This window comes from Mus musculus, chromosome 13 (genome assembly GCF_000001635.26).
Source record: "Mus musculus strain C57BL/6J chromosome 13, GRCm38.p6 C57BL/6J".
NCBI classification, from domain to species: Eukaryota; Metazoa; Chordata; class Mammalia; order Rodentia; family Muridae; genus Mus; species Mus musculus.
This window is the reverse complement of record NC_000079.6, coordinates 59,311,865-59,331,187: the sequence shown is the minus strand read 5'-3', so window position 1 is coordinate 59,331,187 and position 19,323 is coordinate 59,311,865.

Here is a 19,323-nt window from a genome sequence, read left to right as displayed (position 1 = left end):
GTGGTACGTGAAAAACTGCCATATGGCTGAGGTATTCCTGGGGCAATTCACAGTATCACTCACCTTTAAATATAAATGACATCATAAAGGTGAATATAAGTTTATCTTCACTTAAGTATAAATGACATTATAAATGCGCTATTTTAAGACTATACATGAAGGAGCTTTTTCTAAGTTTCAGAGCTCATCTTTAGAGAGAATGTGTGTTTGACTTATGTTTTTTTTTTTTTTCAGATTTTTATCATCAGGGGAAGGAGAAAAAGTGGGAGAGAAAGGGGAGGAGGAGAGAGAAGAGGTGCTGTGCCCTTTATTAATTAGATGGAAAATAGATTCTACTCAAAAATTTTAAATGAAAATCCTACAGTCCAGGATGAACAGCCAGCACCCAGTAATTGTTACCTGTAATTGTATGTTACCTAATAATTTTAACATAATTATTTTTAATTATACCATAATAGAAGGTTTTAGTCTATCAAGAACAAGCTTGTTTAAGATGTTTTTAGCGTTATAGATGTTAGAATATGTCTGACATAAGGACTCTACTTGCATAAACCCTTGCCTAACAAGTTCCCTGGGTGCACAGGGTTGCTGGGGCCAGGCATTCTGTCACTTTCCTATGGGACACCACTACTCCAGGTTTCCTTATCCCTCCAGCCTAGCTGTCCTCATCTGCCCCGCCCTCCATGGGTCACATGATCCTGTTGAGCCCAGTCCTGCATTGTATTTTCACCTCATAAATTCAAGATACAAATAAATTACTTTTTAAAACAAGACAGAGACAGAGGTGGTGTGTGTGTGTGTGTGTGTGTGTGTGTGTGTGTGTGTGTGTGTGTGTGATGAAAGCAAAAACCTGGTTCTATAAATTCCCAGTGACTAAGGTCAACGAGAAATTTTCCCAAACAGCACAACTCTGCTCCCCCACCTCCAGCCCCCACCCCCAACCCCGGAAGAGAACTCAAGGCGCCTAAACCCTGTTCTGGCTGCTCCCTTTTACCCTCAACTCTACTGGTCTGATGCTTTTCAACTCTGTTAACTGAAACAAAACTCAGCTAGCTAGCTGTTCAGGTCTCTCCAGCTTTCACCGGAGTGGCTTTGACTGACAGAAAAGTAGTTCCGGTTATGCGTGGGCCAGGGGACTCTGGCTCTCAATACCATCTTCTCCACCCAGCCCTTTCTGTGAAGCAGGCAATTCAGGTAAGGTCTTACTATGCTGGAAGATGGGACGAGGAGCTAGCTGCGTGTTCGTGGGACGTCACTGACGCAGAGCCTACGGGTGTGAGGTAAGCTCGTACTCCCGACATCTCCAAGGCTTTTCCACATTCCCAGCCTCTCTGCAGATGGGATACTCTGGTCAGAGAGCAATTGGTAGCCAGATGATGTAGCACCTCCTCCTGAAGGGGGCAGAGACTTGAAACGCATGAAAATAAAACTTGCATATATTTTCATAAGCACTTGGTGTTTGCTCCATGGCAACGAGAAAAAGTATCCCTAAAGATGAGCACGTGTGGATATCCCCAGAGAATTCACGTATTTCTGTTTGGTTGGCACGCCTCTTTTTAAATGGTTCTAAGGGACTCAGAGATTCTCAGAGACCCAAGTGCTCAGAGACGCAAAGGATGCCTCCAGAATGGCTGTGAGCTAAAGTTTTGTGGGATGTTTGATTGTCTAAGTATGTAAATTTACGTGCTATACTGAGAACTGGCTGACAAACACACCCGTACTCCTTCCAAGCACCGATCACATGCCTTATCTGTCGTGAAAAAACAATCATTCCGACCAAACTCTAGGACAGGCGAGCTGTAAGCGTTTCTGTGCACATATTCTTGTTAGTACAGAGATTTCCGCAGAGCCAGGGATTCACATCTGGCTTTTCTTTCTTCAGCCTGAGAGCATGGTAGTTTTCGTATCCTGACAGATGATCTTATTGAAGAGAATTGGGAAGCATAGCAGGGTCACAGGGCCACGATGGCCAGAGAGCTGACCAGGGGCACACTGAATCTTCTCTCCGGGTCTTTCCTCCTCTCCTAATGTGTCCCCAGGAAAATATCTGTAACTTCTCAGGCACAGACCACGCTGTCCCCTTCTGGAGCTGTGACCCTGTTGAAGCTTGGCTCTGTCTAGACTCTACACCTTTTATTTCTACGGAAACCCATGAAGTACATTTCTACCTCTGAATTTCATTTCTGATTTTGTCATAGTTGAGATAATAGTTACAGTTAGGAACAGGCTTAGAAAACCCCCAAGTCTTCCTTTCCTCCTGTCTATATTATACAAAACAACAACAAAGCAAAAACAGTCCCCAAATGAGCCCCCTTATCCTTTGCCTCGCCTAAGGCCTCTTTCTGACCTATTTGCTGAGACATAGATCTACCATCTGTCTTTAATGGAAACTGTTAGAGTTGATTTTCCATATCTGTGGATTCTACACTCATGGGTTCAATCCACTGTTGATCTTTTTGTTGTTGTTTCATAAAAAGAAAACCTTGAGACTACCTTGTCTGTTGGTGTCCTCACTGTTCAGGTCTCGTTTAGTGAGTCACATTGCCAGGACATCACTCGAGAAGGGAGCCCTAGGTGCAGGAGGTATGTGCAGTGTGAACATTAGGGCTTTGCATCGCTTCACCTCTGTGTGATGGTAAGTGAGCGTTTTCTGCAATGCTCTCCGTTTGCTTGCTTGATGAAGGGTGAGGGCTGTACTGCCCTGTGGGCACAAGGGTACGTTTTAGAATGTATAATGTTAAGAATTATACTGTCTAGTAAGGTGGCAGTAGGGTTCTTCTGTAAGTTCCATTGTAGCAGGAACAGTGGGTTGCCTCTATGTTAACACTGGGGTCCACACAGCTGCAAAGGCATCTCCTGCAGGAGGATCTAATTGACGACTGCCCGAGAGACCACGGATTGCTGGTACAGACAATGACAGCTAATCAGGAACTGCTGTTTAGAGGAGATGCTTTCTTGGAACCAATGGGGGCTCGGGTGGAGGGTATTAAAGGAGCTTGCAGCAGTGCACAGATAAGCTTGCTGTAGCGTTTCTCACCTGCTCCTGGAGTCTGTGTCACTGACTCTGCACTACCTCACCTTCAACCCCCAAGGGCAGGTAGGGTCGGGTGGGGAGTAGCCCAGGGCACAGGCAGCAATCCATGACCTCACTGGTTTCTAGTACCTGGCACCACACCTTCCCTTCTGTGGAGGGGACTGTAAGTCAGCTATTGGTCACCACTAATGTTTGTGCAGCTGCTATTGATCCTTTTGGGGCCTTGTCTTAGTCAGGGTTTCTACTCCTGTACAAAACATCACAACCAAGAAGCAAGTTGGGGAGGAAAGGGTTTATTCAGCTTACACTTCCACATTGCTGTTCATCACTAAAGGAAGTCAGGACTGGAACTCAAGCAGGTCAGGAAGCAGGAGCTGATGCAGAGGCCATGGAGGGATGTTACTTACTGGCTTGCTTCCCCTGGCTTGCTCAGCTTATCTTATAAACTCAAGACTTCCAGCCCAGGGATGGCACCACCCACAATGGGCCTTTCCCCCTTGATCACTAATTGAGAAAATGCCTTACAGCTGGATCTCATGGAGGCATTTTTCTCAAAGGAGGCTCCTTTCTCTGTGATAACAGAACCAGCCAGTACATGTCCCTTGCCATACTGGCTATTCTTGTGGTTTGTAGGCACCGTCGTTGCAAAGGACTATTGACTGGTTCTTCTGCCTTGGTAGCTTGCACAATACTTTCTGGTGCTATGAAAGCTACTGGGGTTGGAGAGACAGATAGCTCAGAGGTTAACAGAACTGGCTTCACCTCCAGAGGACCCTGTTTGATTCCCAGCACCCACATGGTGGTCTGTAGTAGTCCGTACCTCCAATTTCAGGGAATCCCTTGACATCTGCTTCCATGATACCAAGTATACACATGGTGTACAGACATCCATGGAAGGAAAACACTCATACTTGTACAAGCATGTTAATAGAATAAAAGAAGAAAGGTAGAGTGTTGGAAGGAGGGGCTTTCAGGCTGAACTCTTTAGCTCCAATCCCCTGAAACCCACCTCTAGTAAAGAAAACATCCAGGTAAGTAATGATTACTGAGAGAGAAAGAATTAGTTTTTTTTTTTTCAGGGATGAGCCCCTCCCCCCTAATTGGTTATGCAATACCAAGCAATGAACCTGAAGTCAAATATACACAGGCAGCAGTAAACACACATAGCAATGGTGATTGCAGCGATTTCAATAGGTATGTCTCTCATAGACTTATGTATTTGAATGCTTGGCCATAGGGAATGACACTGTTAGGAGGTGTAGCCTTGTTGGAATAGGTGTGGCCTTGTTGGAGGAAGTGCATCATTGTGGAGGTGGGCTTTGAAGTCTCCTAATGCTCAATCTATGTGTGACACACAGTTTCTTTCACTGCCTTTGGATCAAGACGTAGAACTCCCCGCTCCTTCTCTAGCACCACATCTGCCTGCTGCCATGCTTCCCGCCATGACGATAATGCACTAAACCTCTGAACTGTAAGCCAGCCTCAATAGATGGTTTCCTTTGTGAGAATTGCTGTGATCGTGGTGTCTCTTCACAGCAATAAGACTGGAAGATAGTGATCGAAGAGGAAATGAGGGGAGTGGGTGGGGGAGGGGCTAGTAGGAAGAAAGAGAGGGGAAAGTGATGTCATTGTATTTTTTAAAAATATTTTTATTAGGTATTTTCCTCATTTACATTTCCAATGCTATCCCAAAAGTCCCCCAGACCCTCCCCTCCCCACTCCCCTACCCACCCACTCCCACTTTTTGGCCCTGGCATTCCCCTGTACTGGGGCATATAAAGTTTGCAAGTCCAATGGGCCTCTCTTTCCAGTGATGGCCGACTAGGCCATCTTTTGATACAAATGCAGCTAGAGTCAAGAGCTCAGGGGTACTGGTTAGTTCATAATGTTGTTCCACCTATAGGGTTGCAGATCCCTTTAGCTCCTTGGGTACTTTCTCTAGCTCCTCCATTGGGGGCCGTGTGACCCATCCAATAGCTGACTGTGAGCATCCACTTCTGTGTTTGCTAGGCCCCGGCATAGTCTCACAAGAGACAGCTATATCTGGGTCCTTTCAGCAAAATCTTGCTAGTGTGTGCAATGGTGTCAGCATTTGGAAGCTGATTATGGGATGGATCCCCGGATATGGCAGTCTCTAGATGGTCCATCCTTTCGTCACAGCTCCAAACTTTGTCTCTGTAACTCCTTCCATGGGTGTTTTGTTCCCAATTCTAAGAAGGGGCAAAGTGTCCACACTTTGGCCTTCGTTCTTCTTGAGTTTCATGCATTTAGCAAATTGTATCTTATATCTTGGGTATCCTAAGATGTCATTGTATTTTAATTAGAATAGTTTTTTTTTCTTTAAACAGAAAAAGAAAACACGGCACTGTTTCCAAACACTGCACTGAATCCATGCCCAAGAAGAGTTGTGTGGTCAGAGCTGTCTCTATCCTCCACCTTCTCACAGGGCTCGGTCTCTCCAGCACTTGGCGGGTGTGGCATCCTCGCACCTCCTCTGTGTGTTAGGCTGCCTCAGTGGGGCTATGTTTGTGGTAAGCATGAGGAGCCTGGGCCTTATTATTTTCTGTCACCTCTCCCTAAGCAATGCAGTTTAACACGTATCTATATAGCACTTGTTGTTTGGTGCATAGAAAGGCATGGTCAGAATTTATGTAGACACTACCCCACATCCTATTAGAGACTTAAACTTAAGCATCATGGGCACCTGGTTATGTATTGTAGAGGATCCTGAAACATCTATGCATACCAGAGATGACTCACTCTGTTTCTTTAAAGATGAATATCTAAGCAACCATTAGCTTAAAAATTACACACTACAGGGCTGATGGGATGACTCTGTGGGTAAAGGGGCTTGCACATAAATCTGATGACCTGAGTTCAATTCCCGTATCCCTCAGGGGAAGGGAGAGAACAGACTCCTGAGAAGTGTCTTCTGGTTGTGTCATCTGTCTTCTGGTTGTGACATCTGTCAATGCGAGATGTCCACATGTGCACGCGCGTGCACACACACACTCGGTAGTGCATTTAAACCACACGTTATAGGGCTTTATACACTATTCTTGACCGATATCAAGAATCCTTCCAGGCTCATAATAACATCTCATATACTTGGAATAGAAGCGAAGCCTTCTAATTCCAAACTCCTTTACTCCCTTGTTAGTAAAACACCAGACAGACCAAATTGGTTGCCTTTCAAAGCCTTCGGTAATGAATTCTTGTGGAACCTAGGACCGACTTCATCTATATATTTCGAAACATCATGGCGTTTCAAGATAACAGCAGAAAGCATTTTGTTGCCCGAGTATTTCTAAATGTTCTCACTCCAAACCCACTGAGTTCTTTCGTTCGCTCCTGAGCACTTTTGCTTTGGATGAAAATGTGCACCCCTTTGGCGACCAGTGAAGAGGAAGGGGATAGGATGGGGAATTGCTGGTCTGCCCACACTTTACCGATCTGACCTCCACACATCCTTTGGGCCCTAGAATCCTGATTGCTCTCCCTGCTGGAGGAGCTCTGTGCCTTCATGCTTGCACTGCACGGAGGACTGTGTGTGTGTGTGGGTCAACCCCAGACCTTCAGCTTTCTGTCACCTCCCGCTTTCCCAGCTGGTACCAGTTCTTTGACTGTGACAGTCCTGGTTGTGTTGCTTGTCAGACTGAGAAACCCAGCTTCCCCAGGAAGGCTTGATGCCTGAGAGCTGGAAGTGAGGCAGTCTGAACATTATCCAGGAGAGCCCACTGTCAGCCTCACAAGCCACTTGGCCTCTCTCCCTTTGTGAACGATCCTGAAGTACCTTCCTTCAGTCTCTTACCACTGGGTATTGCCTGGGCTATTTTTGGGGATCCTTACCCCACCCCCACCCTGAAGCTCTTCTGACCCTTCTCCTCAGTGTTGAATATGAGACAGAATCGATGGGGCTGAAAAATCTAATTTTCCTCACCATAAACCATGATAGCTCTCCAGGCAGCTGCCACCAACACAGAGCGCTGTTCACAGGAGGTGACTCACTGGCCCCTGCCCTTGTCTCCAGCCCTGAGCAGGAGGTTGGCTCCAGGCTGGGTTCATCCTTGGCTCCTGTTTATAGGGTATGGAAATTACACAACTGTCTTCATGAGATTCTCCACCACGCCCTCTAAAGCTTCTGTTTGGACTTCTACCATTTAATTTGAAGGTAAATCTCTCACCACCTTTCCACATATGTGTGTATTTTTGCATTTTTCTTCCATCTGCTGTGCACAGAGGTATTACCTTCCTACCTCTCAGGTGGATGGGGAGGCTCCTTCTGTTTCCCCACCAACCACCTTTCCTCACTTTTTGTTTTTCTTCTTCTTAACATTTAGAGTAATCATTTTGACTGGTATATTCTATTTTTTAAAAAATATCTTTTTGGTTACATCACAGGGTATTGCCAGGTGTCACATGTAGAGAGGCCAGAAGTCCTCAATCAGCATGGCTTGGCTGATGCCCTCTCTATGAGAAGCTGTCCTCGTCTTTTCAGAGCCGGGTAGCTGTCCATGGTACTTGGCTTATGGTCAAATCAGAACACCTCGCTGCCCACTCAGCTTCCATATAGAACATCATAGTTGCATTAAAGACCTATGAAAACTCTTTATAAGCCCTCCCCTCGAAAGCTTAATCAACGGTCTGCAGTATTCCTAAACCAACACCCACAGAGTCCAGGGATTAGAACATGAATGTCCTCTGAGACACTGCTCAGCCTGCATATCTCATAGGAATACTCCCAGCTGCTGGTGAGCCTGCCTCCATGTTTTGTTGTTTTTGTTGTTTGTTTGTTTGTTTTTGTTTTGTTTTGTTTTTTATTTTTTAAGGGCAAGTAGAAGAATAGAGCCTAGTGAAGATGCTCAGCAGGTAAAGGAGCTACGGAGCTGCGTGGAAAGTGGGTGGAGCTTGACGGCAGCCTGTGGAATGGGCAGAGCTTGACAGTGGCCTTTGCTTTAGCTAGGCTGTTAGGCTCAGTCTCCCAACAGGGTCCTCTCAGGGACCAAGCCTCTCCCACAACTGCTCTGGTGTCTGTGTCCCCCCACACCAGCGTCATGGGCTGAGGAAGAGACTACAAGCAGTCCTGGTGGGGGGCAAGAGAGAACATCGAATCCTCAGACACGAGAGAGAACTGGTTAAGGCCCTCCAAGCTTCCTCCAGGCCAACAACACCTAATTGGCATATAGACTCATAAGTTGAAGCCTGCTCACTCTAAATCTTTGCATTAGCTGTTGTTTCCTATGCAGGTCTCAGACTGTTCTGGCCATGAAGATGGCAGTCCACGCAGCACCCGTGGCTGGACCTCCTAAGGGCCTCTCCTTACTGTTCTCACATAACCAGAGAAGGGGGTGATAACATGTGAGTACAGGTTACTTCTGGTTTTGGAGCCAGCTTGGTCAAAGGATCACAAAATTACTTTGAGAATCTAGGAATGATGACATATTAAAACCTACCAGGCTTACTATACATTCATTTTCCTTAAGTGAAAACCTTTCCAGTAGGAATAACTGGGATTAAATACACAGTAGATCCAATTTTAATGTATCAGATAAAAACTAAAGATTCCGTTCCACAGGGCTGGAGAGGGGACTCAGTGGTTAAGGGCACTGGCTGCAGAAGACCTGGCTTTGTTTTCCAGCACTGCATGGTGGCTCACAATTATCTATAACTCCAGTTCCTGGAAGTTCGGCACCCTCTGCGGGCCTCTGCAGGCACCAGATATCCACAGCGTGCGCTTACATACATGTAGGCAAACGCTCGTACACATAAACTATAATAAATCTAAAAAAACTTCAAGTGAAGTTAAGAATAGAAAATATGATAATTATTTTGGGGACAGTTACAAAATCATTACTAGGACATATAGGAGTGTACCGTGTACCAGTCACCTTTCTGCAGGTTCGGGCACGGCTGAGGGAGCCCGTGCTATGGCCACTCATCTTCCTGCCATGTGGCCTCTGAGGGCAAAGAGGCTTAAATGACTTCCAGGATGTCTGAGAAATGAGCACATTTGTCAAAGCAGGCCATGGCGCAGTGGTCATTTCATCTCCACACCCTCGGCTCCTCACTGCTTCCGGGGAATGAACCGATGCGGTGTTCACACTAAGACACTGACTTTTCTGCCCCTGGTATCAATTTTACTCTCCGTGGGAGGTGAGACCAAGGCATGGCCTCTGCGTACTGAGTTACCTCATGGCACCTCTCCAGACACAATGCTTCACCTCGCTGTCTCCTTCCTGCGCAGAAAGGACCAGAAGCCTCTTCCTCCCACCTACCTAACCAAGCCCATGCTTCTGGGGGAGGCTAGCACCTCAGAGGCCTTGTGGTTCATTTTTAAAATTGGTGTGGCCTAATCAAGAAGAATCCTGATTTCAGGAGAAACAAGAGATTGTCTTAAAGCTACTGGGGAAAAAATCAGCCTGGTTCAACATTTTTCTTAAAAAAAAAGAAAATTCAGGCAGGGGGTTGGGGTGATCACTGTTAAGGGCACTGGCTGCTCTCGCAGAGGACCTGGGTACAATTCTCAGCACCTACATGGTGGCTCACGACCTTCCCTAACTGCAGGTCCAGGGAGTCTTGATGCTCTCCTCTGATGCCTGTGGGTACTGCGTGCTTGTATATGTCACACATACACATGAAGTAAAATAACAAATCTTTTAAAATAAACACTAGCAGAACCAAGAAGGAACTGGACTGTGGCTTGTCATTCTGTCTCAACAGTGAGTTCCCTCTGCTGTCAATCTAGATGGTGGGCAGAGGAACAAACTTCACAAGCACGTGACCGACCCTACTGCTCAGCATTCTGGGTAACTTTAGAGGCTCTGCTTCCGGATAACCTGCTGCTGAGCGCTGTTTTCCGCAGAGCGCCTGCTCCCCTCCGTTCCTGTTCTGTTTTCCTGCTGCTGCCTCGCTCCACCTGGGCCTCTGAGAAGCTGAGCTGGCCCCGTGTCTCCATACGCATTTGCCCACACAGCACATGCTTTCCACTCTGGAGACTTCAGCGCATATTTTGGGTTAGCAGCGGGGAATCTAGATGGGATTCCCATCTCACTGGCTTTGTTTAATTTCCTTCCATCTTTAGAACAATTAGAAGAAACTCTCTTCTGCAACACAGGGAAGTTTTAATAACATTCCAGCCTTTCCTTTCATGGGACTTGCTCCAAACAAACATTGTTCTCCTTGAAGAGTTTCCAGCCAAGACAGCTCTATCCCTCTCATTATGCTCTTACTAAATTTCATGCTATTGGACAGGATTTAAAGGGAGACATTTTTTTTTTTTTGGCCTCAGCTTTGGCTGACTTTGCAAAAGTTGAGAATAATGAGGTAGGTAGGTACCCAATGCCCAAATATGAGAGAGAGGGAGGGGGGAGAGCGCATGCGCAAGAGTGTGTGGGGGGGAATATAGCAGAATGAAGATCTCACTAAGAGATCATTGGAGACTGGCCAGAGCTCACCTGTCACCCGTCAGACGGGCATATAAGATGGAGAAGAGCTGCTGCTGAAGCCTTTGGCGTATGAATCCACAGGGACAGGTGTATGCATCTCCACCTGACTCCAGGCCAATGAGAGAAGCTTTAAGGTGGAAATCTAGGGATAGGTCCCATGTCCTATGGGGTTTGCAACCTAAGGACTGGTGCCAGATTGTTGCTAGGAAACAGTAAAGATAGGAGGACATAGACACAGGAAGGGGCGTGGATGCAAGAGGGCGTGGACACAAGAAGGGGCATGGACACAGGAAGGGGATGGCAAAGTGAGTTCAGAACCAGCTGCTCTGTGGATCAGCCATACAGAGGCTGTGACAGGAAAATGTCTTGGATTTTTTTTTTTAAACTGTCTTGTCTAAGCTAGAGAAACGAATGCTAAATCCTTGCAGGAAGGGCGAAGGAGTCCTCAGCTGGTTCAGGAGAAGCCCTTTCCCCATCGTGTAGAAGTTCCCAGTTGAGTATTTCTGAAGAACCTGTTCAGGTAGAAGAATTAAGTTTGGACACCAGTCCTTCTTAGAGTCCATAGCTGACAATGGAGGTGTACCAGCTAAAACAGGCTCCACAGTGTTGCGGTAAATCTCCAACTCAAATATGCCCCAGCAATGAAAACACAACTCAATTAATATGAATACATGCTATGCACCTAGGTTGGACAGATCTACCGCTACACTATCATCTTCCACATCTATGAGACCCCCTTAGAACTAAGTGGTTTCTCCGGGCCATGTGCTTCTTCACTTTTCTTCTTCTTCCTCCTCCTCTGTGTCCTCTCCCTCTTCCATTTTCTCCTTCTTCCCCCCACCTTCTGCTCCACCTTCCCTTTTATCTGCCCAATCATCAGCCCTCCTTTATTTTACAAATTAAGGGGGGAAGCAGGTTTACAGGAAATCACCTGAGTGCTGACTTATTCCTAGTTTGATGCCACTCACAGAGGAATGGAATTAACATCAAATATAATAGCCCCAGGGCTATCCACACCACCACAGTCCCGTTGTTCCTATAGATTGTCTGCTTCCTCTATAAAGGGACCCAAGATGGGAGGGGCCATAGCTAGTGAGTGAGAGAGGAGTTAGAAACTGGGAAAGAAGCTGACCTCCTCTTCTGCCCTCATTCTAGACTTTAAGTCTAGATATAACCTGTGCTGGGTGCAGCGAAGAGAAACAGCAGCTGGATGTAAGTCAGTCTTGATGGTTATTCTGGATAAGCTGGGAGTGGTACTTTCCCGTTCCTTTTGAGAAGGGTCTCAGACGTTCCAGGCTCGACTCAAATTTCTTATGAAGCCAAGATGACTGTAAATCTCTGATCCTCTACCTCCACCTCCATATTGCTAGGATTGCAGGTGTTTATGGTGCCGTGTCTGGTTTTATGTGGTGCTGGAGACTGAACTGGCTTTGTCTACGAGGCAATCCCTGACAGCTGAGACACACCCCAGCCCTTTTGTGAGAGTCTCAGAATGTGGTGGAAGTTTTAATGACTCCGTGAAGGACCCTTTTGATGATCTTCCAGGTACAACTTGAAACACTCTAGAACAAGTCCTAGATTTGTAGCAAACATTTTTATTTCATTCATTCATTCTTGTGTGTTGTTGGAAGACTACCAGCAGGAGTTGGTTCTCCTTCCACCACGTGGGTGTTGGGGATGTCACAAGCCCCGTGACAGGGGCCCTTTACCAGCTGAGTGATCCTACTGGCTCAGGTCCAAGATTTCACCCCCAGGAAAGGATACGCCAGTGGTGTTTGCTCAGAGCAGAGTGTGAGAAAAGTCTGAATTATTTTAGTTAAGTTCTTCTCCGTTGTTGTCATAGATGATCAAAAGCAGCTATCCAGCTAGCAGTGAGTGACACAATCATGGTAGCCCAGATTTTTCCTCTTCCCATGAAACTTTTTGTTCAGTTTCTTCTCTCTTCAAATTAAAAGCCCTTTTCTACAAAAGTTGTAAGTGGTTGCTCCAGGCCAAGCACTGACTCTGCAATAGCATCCTACTCTGCTTCGGGTGCAAGGACAGAAGGTGAGGGACACGATAAATATATTTGATCGGCAGATCCTGTGTTTTTGTAATCTGCTAAGTCGGAGGTCTGCTTGTTAGAGTGCTGGTAAAATTCTGAAGCCAGAAACAGAAGTTAGTGTGGCTTTGTCTGACCCCTTCTGACATACAGGGGAAACACGGGAATAGAATGATTGCAAACCTGGATATATATTTTTTATAAACTTTCCATGACCTTATTGTGAGACATATAAGGTAATTAATGTATAGAACTGTGACTGTTCTTAAAGTGTTAATTTTCAGTCTGTTTTAGAATGAGTGCCATATCTATTTCCCAGGACACAGAATGTCACTTTATTCTGTGGACAAACTGATCTGGGCAAGTTCCCACTAGGAACCCAGCTTTTAGATGCAGTCCCTTCTCTCCTGGTCAGGTTTAACCAACGTGGGCTCCTGTTTCCTCTAAATCCCGTCAGTATTAGTCTTTAATATTTAATACCATTGGAAGCCACACATGAGGGAGAAAATGTCTTCTTTAATTATTAGTGAATTTTGGAAGGGTGTGCTCGTTTTCAAATAACATTCTCGCACAAATATATTAGAGGGCATACTTAGAAGAACTTGTAAACATCACTGGTAATCAGATTTTAATACACCTTGTTTCTATTTATCAGAAATGTTCCCTCTGTGCTCTAGTCCGTTGTTTCTCTCAAAAGGAGGCAAGGAGTTAAAGACTCAGCAGCAAACAGATTGTCTGAAGGTCGGCCGCAGTCACCATTGGAAGGGAGACAGAAGGTAAGCGACGTGAGCAAGGAGACAGAAATGGAGGGCGACGGGCGAGGGCACCAGAGTGTGGAAAGTCTGTCCAGTCCTGCTGAGACGTTAGGGCTAAGGAATGAAGAAAGCAAATGAACGCACTGCTGGCAAGCCTAGGAGGAAAGGCGGTAGGCGCCTACGCTCACTAGGAGATTCTTTCAGAGCACCAACCTGCCATCCATCTCTGCTCTTCTCTCAGGACCCAGGATCAGAGAGCCCCACCCCCATCCCCAAACTGATGCAGGCATCGGCTTTACGTTTTTTTTTTTTTTTTTTTTTTTTTTTTGATGAGAGAAGGAATGGCTAGGGAGCATGGGTGTGTTTCATACCTGACCTGTGAAAAAAGCTAATGAAACTGGGACTGATGCTCCCTAGACACCCAGAGTCAAGCTCTGCGCCTTTTCTGAGGGGAGTGGAGTGGGGGGAAGGGGCCTTCCCAAGTCACCACACTGAATGATGGGGGTCTCGAAGTGGGCAGACAAGATGGATGATATGTGAAGGTTCGGAAACTTGTCCAGTGAGACAAGGAATTCAGCAGAGGCTAAAAGCCAGGAGGAAGTCTATGGATCCCCCCCCCCCCCCACACACACACTTTTTCTGTCTGTCTCTGTCTTTCTCTCTGTCTCTGTCGCTTGCTCTCTCTGACTCACTCTCTCTGTGTCTGTCTCTGTCTCTGTCTCTGTCTCTGTCTCTCTCTCTCTCTCTCTCTCTCGCTCTCACCCTCTCACTCCGTTGTTCTTGCTCTCTCGCTCTCTGTCTCTCCCCTCTCTCTCTCTTCCTCTGCCCATCTTCCTCTCCCTCCCCCTGACTCTTTCATACCTGCCCAAAACCTACATTTAGAAGAACTAGGTCCCACTGAGAAGTTAATGAGGATACTTTATAAACTGTCTTTTTATGTAAAGATGGCCAGAAGAGGGCATTGGATCTCCTGGGGCAGGACAGCACATGATGGTAAGACATCACATGGATGCTGAGAATGGAACCTGGGTTTTTTCTAAGAGCAGCCGGTGTTCTAACTGCTGAGCTCGCTCCACCTCTCCAGCTCATAAACTCTAAAAGTGGGGCCTGAGGAGACGCCCTTCTCCCCGTGTGATGTTCTCCATGTTGGCCGCCTTCACAAGCGAGCAGTGTACATAGCAGTTGCTCTATATCATTGCCAAGGTAGTATCTAGACTCCTTTGTCCCTTGAACAACCAAGACAGCACATAATCCAATGTGGTCCCTCACAACAATTGTGTTCCATGGTTTGGCATTTATTTTTAAGTTCTGTGAAAACACCGGCTCACAGGATGCTGCATGTGTTTTTTCTGCTTCCAGTATTTCTTCTGTTCCCCAGCTGTTCAAAACATGTTGCAGCTTAGCTTTTCCCCACTCCCCCACCCCCTGAGATGAAGATTACCTTAATTACTTGTTTGTGGAACATTCAGTCACAGTCAGAATATGCTGTAACCATTACCAGTATGTGAAGCCGGACGTTTGACTTTCAGTCTTCCGTCAGCAGGCTTCTGACCTCATCTCCCACTCTCCTTTCTACCCCCTCTCCTTTTTCTCCCCTCTTCTGTCTCCTCTCTCCCTCTGTTCCCTCTTCCCCCTCCCTCTCCAGTCCCCCCTCTTCCCCTCCCCTCTCTTCTCTGAATCCTCCTCTCATACTTTGAAGTTCTAAACTATTCTAAACCCTTGTGATCACAATTTTCTCCTGCACCTAGAAGACCATGTAGGGCCAGAGAAAAAGCAGTTTCCCTTTGGCTAACGTTCAATAGCCATTTATTGAGCATTTATTAAACACCAGCCTAGGTCTAGGATCCACTCTGATTTATCAGATCATGTTTGGCGCTGGTCCAAGATGCTGGTGTTCCACGGAGGAAACAGGGACCATGCACCTCTGAAAGAAGGTGTTTGGGGACTCAGAATAACAGCCACACACCATCAGCCTTAGCCTTTCAGAGGCTTTCTCCTTAGAGCTGTGAACTCATATAAAAGTGTGAATATCATAATCTCCCCTAGTCTGCTGCCCCTGACTCCAGCTTCAACTTCAGCCACCATCTGAAAATAGTACTGCTTGCCTTGCCTCAGGAGGCCACCTTTACATAACTTTTATCACAGAAGGTTCTTGTAATTCACCTAATTTATCATTAATATCAGTCTCTCAGTATAATCTGTAAGTTACATTTCACCAGAAGTGTGTAAATGGAGGAAAAATGCAAACACACACACAGACACACACAGAGCTACACACACACACACACATACACACACACACACACACACACACACACACACACACACACACACACACAGGCAGGCAGACAGACAGACAGACAGACAGACAGACAGACCAGGTTGACCTCAAGTGGAGAGCCTCCTGCTTTAGCCATCTGAAAGCTAGTATTAGAGGGTATACCACTACCTCTAACTATTTTTCTCATTTTAAATTAGTGTTTGTATCATATACATGTTGGTGTTTGCAGGATATTTGAAGATGTGGAGATTGTACCCAGGGCTCCATGCCTGATGGGCCCACGTTTTGCCCCTCAGCTACATCTCCAACCCTGCAATAGTTTTAATATCCCAGACTCACATGCTTTGGGGGGTATAAAAGTTCAGGAAACTTTCCCATAAATATGGGGAGACCGGGTCGGAGAAATGAGACTAAGTGCCCAAAGGGGTGGAGTTTAGCAACTTGACTGACACTCGACCTTGGGAAGCCTGCTCCTAACCACGTGAGAATCAAGGAAGTGATTTTTGTGTGTCACAGCTTTCTTTAAATCAGGAAATGGGTGACGGGAAAGGCCGTCACCTGACCTCTGCGTATGTATGTGTATGTGTGGATAGGGATATGCAAATATGTCTACTCTTTTGTCTGGCCTTTCTTCTGTTAGTTTTCTAGTCCCAGTTTGCAGAGTAATTTACATATAAATCCATAAATCTATCTTTATACCAACAGTATTTTCAACTTATTTGTAGTTGGCCATTGATCATGTTGCCTCTGGTGTTTATTTACACAGCTATTAATGATGAAAGATTAGATGTCAGTTCTCTGCAATGGCTATCTTCTGTGCATGTTGCTGTTTAGTCACACAATAAAATGCACTTTTGTGTTTTCTTTACTTTTTTGAAGGCTCGGAGGTATTTTTTAAAAAAAATATAATTATTTTGTTTTTAAGTGCATGGGTGTTTTGCTTGTGTGTATGTCTGTGCACCACATGCATGCAGTACCCACAGAAGCCAGAAGAGGGCACTGGATCTCCTGAAACTGGAGTTACAGATGGTTATCAGCTGGTGTGTGTGTGTGTGTGTGTGTGTGTGTAGGAACCAAATCCTGGTTCACTGGAAGAGCAGCAGTGCACATAACCACTGAGCCATCTCTACCCCTTGAGGTTTTTTTTTAATGTAAAAATGATTGAATTATGTACAAGAATGCTAAAAAGCTATAGAAAATGTTGCTAAGGGAATGTCATCTGGTCTTGCAGGGAGATAAGACTTGTTGTGGATAATGGATGTTTAGAAAAAAACAAAATAAAGGATGAGAAACTGTAGCACAGAGGAGGAGATCTGTTAAAATAAGAGCCGGGAAATGGGAGCCAGAAGAGAAGCCTTTCGGGATAGTAAGTTAAATCCCTGACTGCTGCCAAATGGAGAGGCTCTCTGGACCTCACTGCCTCAGAAAGACACCAGAGAATAAAACTATGCATGCATGCAGGAAAACAACTTACCTACCAAGTACATCCTAGTAGCACAGTCCAGCAATGGCTTTCACACTACAGGATGCCAAGCTGAAATCATCGTCTGGAAAAGGTCCAGGCTATTTTCAAATAATTGGCCAGATAAACAGATGCATCAATGTTTCATTAATAGGCATTGCGTTCTGCTTAATGCATATTTTATACAGCCATACGGCTGAGTCGTTGTTAATTCCCATACGGAGAAACTAAGTTCCAGTAGGTCTTTGGCAGAGATACTGACCCACTAGGAGCCTGTGTTTTGGGATTGTGATGCAGGCAGTAGTCAGCTTGGAGTTGGAGCAGAAGACAGCAATTGGATCTGACAGGCAGGTTAGGAGCAAGTCTGAGCTTTGGTAGTACATTTATATGGAGTGTTAATGAACTTGTGGATATGTAGAGTGATGGAGGAAAGCAATCAAGATCACGGGTGCTCTTGTGGGCAAAGAAGAAAGGGTTGGAGAGACTGGATTAATCACTTAACAGAGAACAGTGCCATGTCTCTAATATGCCAGGGACTGCAAAGCACAGGGGCACATGTTAGTTCAAGGAGCATGGTACTTTACATAGTACTTCAGTAGTAGACAGACAAGCGGAACAAATGATGGCAAAATTGTATCTTTTTATAGTGCAAGTTGATGGCAACATTGGATCTTACTATTTGTAATGCAGGTTAAGGGGTGCAGAAGAGAGACAGAGGCAGAGAGAGACATAGAAGGGGGGAGAGTGCCCAATTTGGCTTTGGGAAGAGCGCGAGGAAGGAAGTCTAAAATGATGAGCCCATTGGATGAGGAAGGAGGCCATTGCAGGCAAGGGATGGATTAAGACTGACACAGGAGATCGCAATTGGCCTGGGAACTCAAAGAAGTTCATAGTTTGCTATGTTTCCTGTGGAAGGTGAGGTCTTGTGAGTGATGGCTAAGAAGAGAGGTGGAAGGGTCTGATAATGGAGGGCTAAGAGATCTAAGAACCAAGCTTCCATCTGAAGGGCGTACGATGCCAGTCAAGGCTTTTTCAAAAGATGATGATCATGTTGAGAATATTTTATAGGCTAATGTATTAAGTGGGCGGGAGGGAGTGAGATTGGAGGAAGGCAGACTCGTGGGACAGCAGGAATCATTTAAGGCATACACACCAACTGGAAATGGAGACAAGTAGGCAGTTGGTGGATGGATGAGGTAGGCAGACTCGATGTGATTTAACGTCTGATGATGGGCAAATGTATTACAGTAGTTGAGAGACAGTCGTCTTTGGGTTCTTACAGGCTTACGGAAGAAGTGATAGCTTTTTGTTTATGTAACAAACACCCAGGATAAATCAACGAGGTAAAATGAGATCCACCTGGTTTACATTTTCCAAGCTTTAAGCCCACAGTCAGTTGGCCCCATTTCGTCCTGGTCCCCAGCAAGGTTCTGCCATGGTGGATCAGGTGGCAATGGAAGTAGAGAGAGAGTTGGAAGAGATTAGGGTCCCATTATCCCTAATAAAGGTGTGTTCCTAAGGACCCGACATCCTCCAATTATTTATTTTTAATTTTGTGTATATGTATATGTGTACAAGTACAGGTGTGTGTGTGTGTGTGTGTGTGTGTGTGTGTGTGTGTGTGTGTGTGCATGCACAGGTGCCTGCAGAAGCTAGAGGCATGGGATACTCCTGCAGCTGGACTTTGAGGTGGTTGTGGACTGTCCGATGTGGATACAGGAAGTTAAATCAGTCCTCTGCAAGAGCAGTATGCACTCTTAACTGCTGAGCCATCTCTCCAGCCCAAGATTCTACTCATTAAGGGTTCTACTACTTCTTAGTAGCACCAGAGGTCAGGGACCGAACCTTTCTTGCAGGCACCTGTGGGGACAATTCAAATCCCATCAACATCAAGTGAGGTTAAATACAATAAGCAGGTAGTACTTCCAAACAGAGAGAATGATTTAAGAATGGGGTAGGATGGCTGGAGAGGTCATGGGTCCTAGAAACACTGGAAATTTTTCAGGTAGTAGTTACGGGTGAGTGCTTACTAGAGATGTCATCATGGCATTCCTGTGTATTGGTTGGTCTAAGTGACTTTAAATGTCTATTTATATTCTGAGATTCTGTCACAGTGGGCAACACTCCATGTCAGGCATTGCACACCCACACTGTATTCAGGCCAGCAATACCATCCTGATATTCTCTTAACACTTTTGGTTTGTTGCATCTGCATTCCTTATTCTGACCTGGAAGCATTTAAGGATGCTCAGCGGGGAACAACCAGCTAATGAGGGCATCACATCTTGCCTTTTCTCTAACCGGA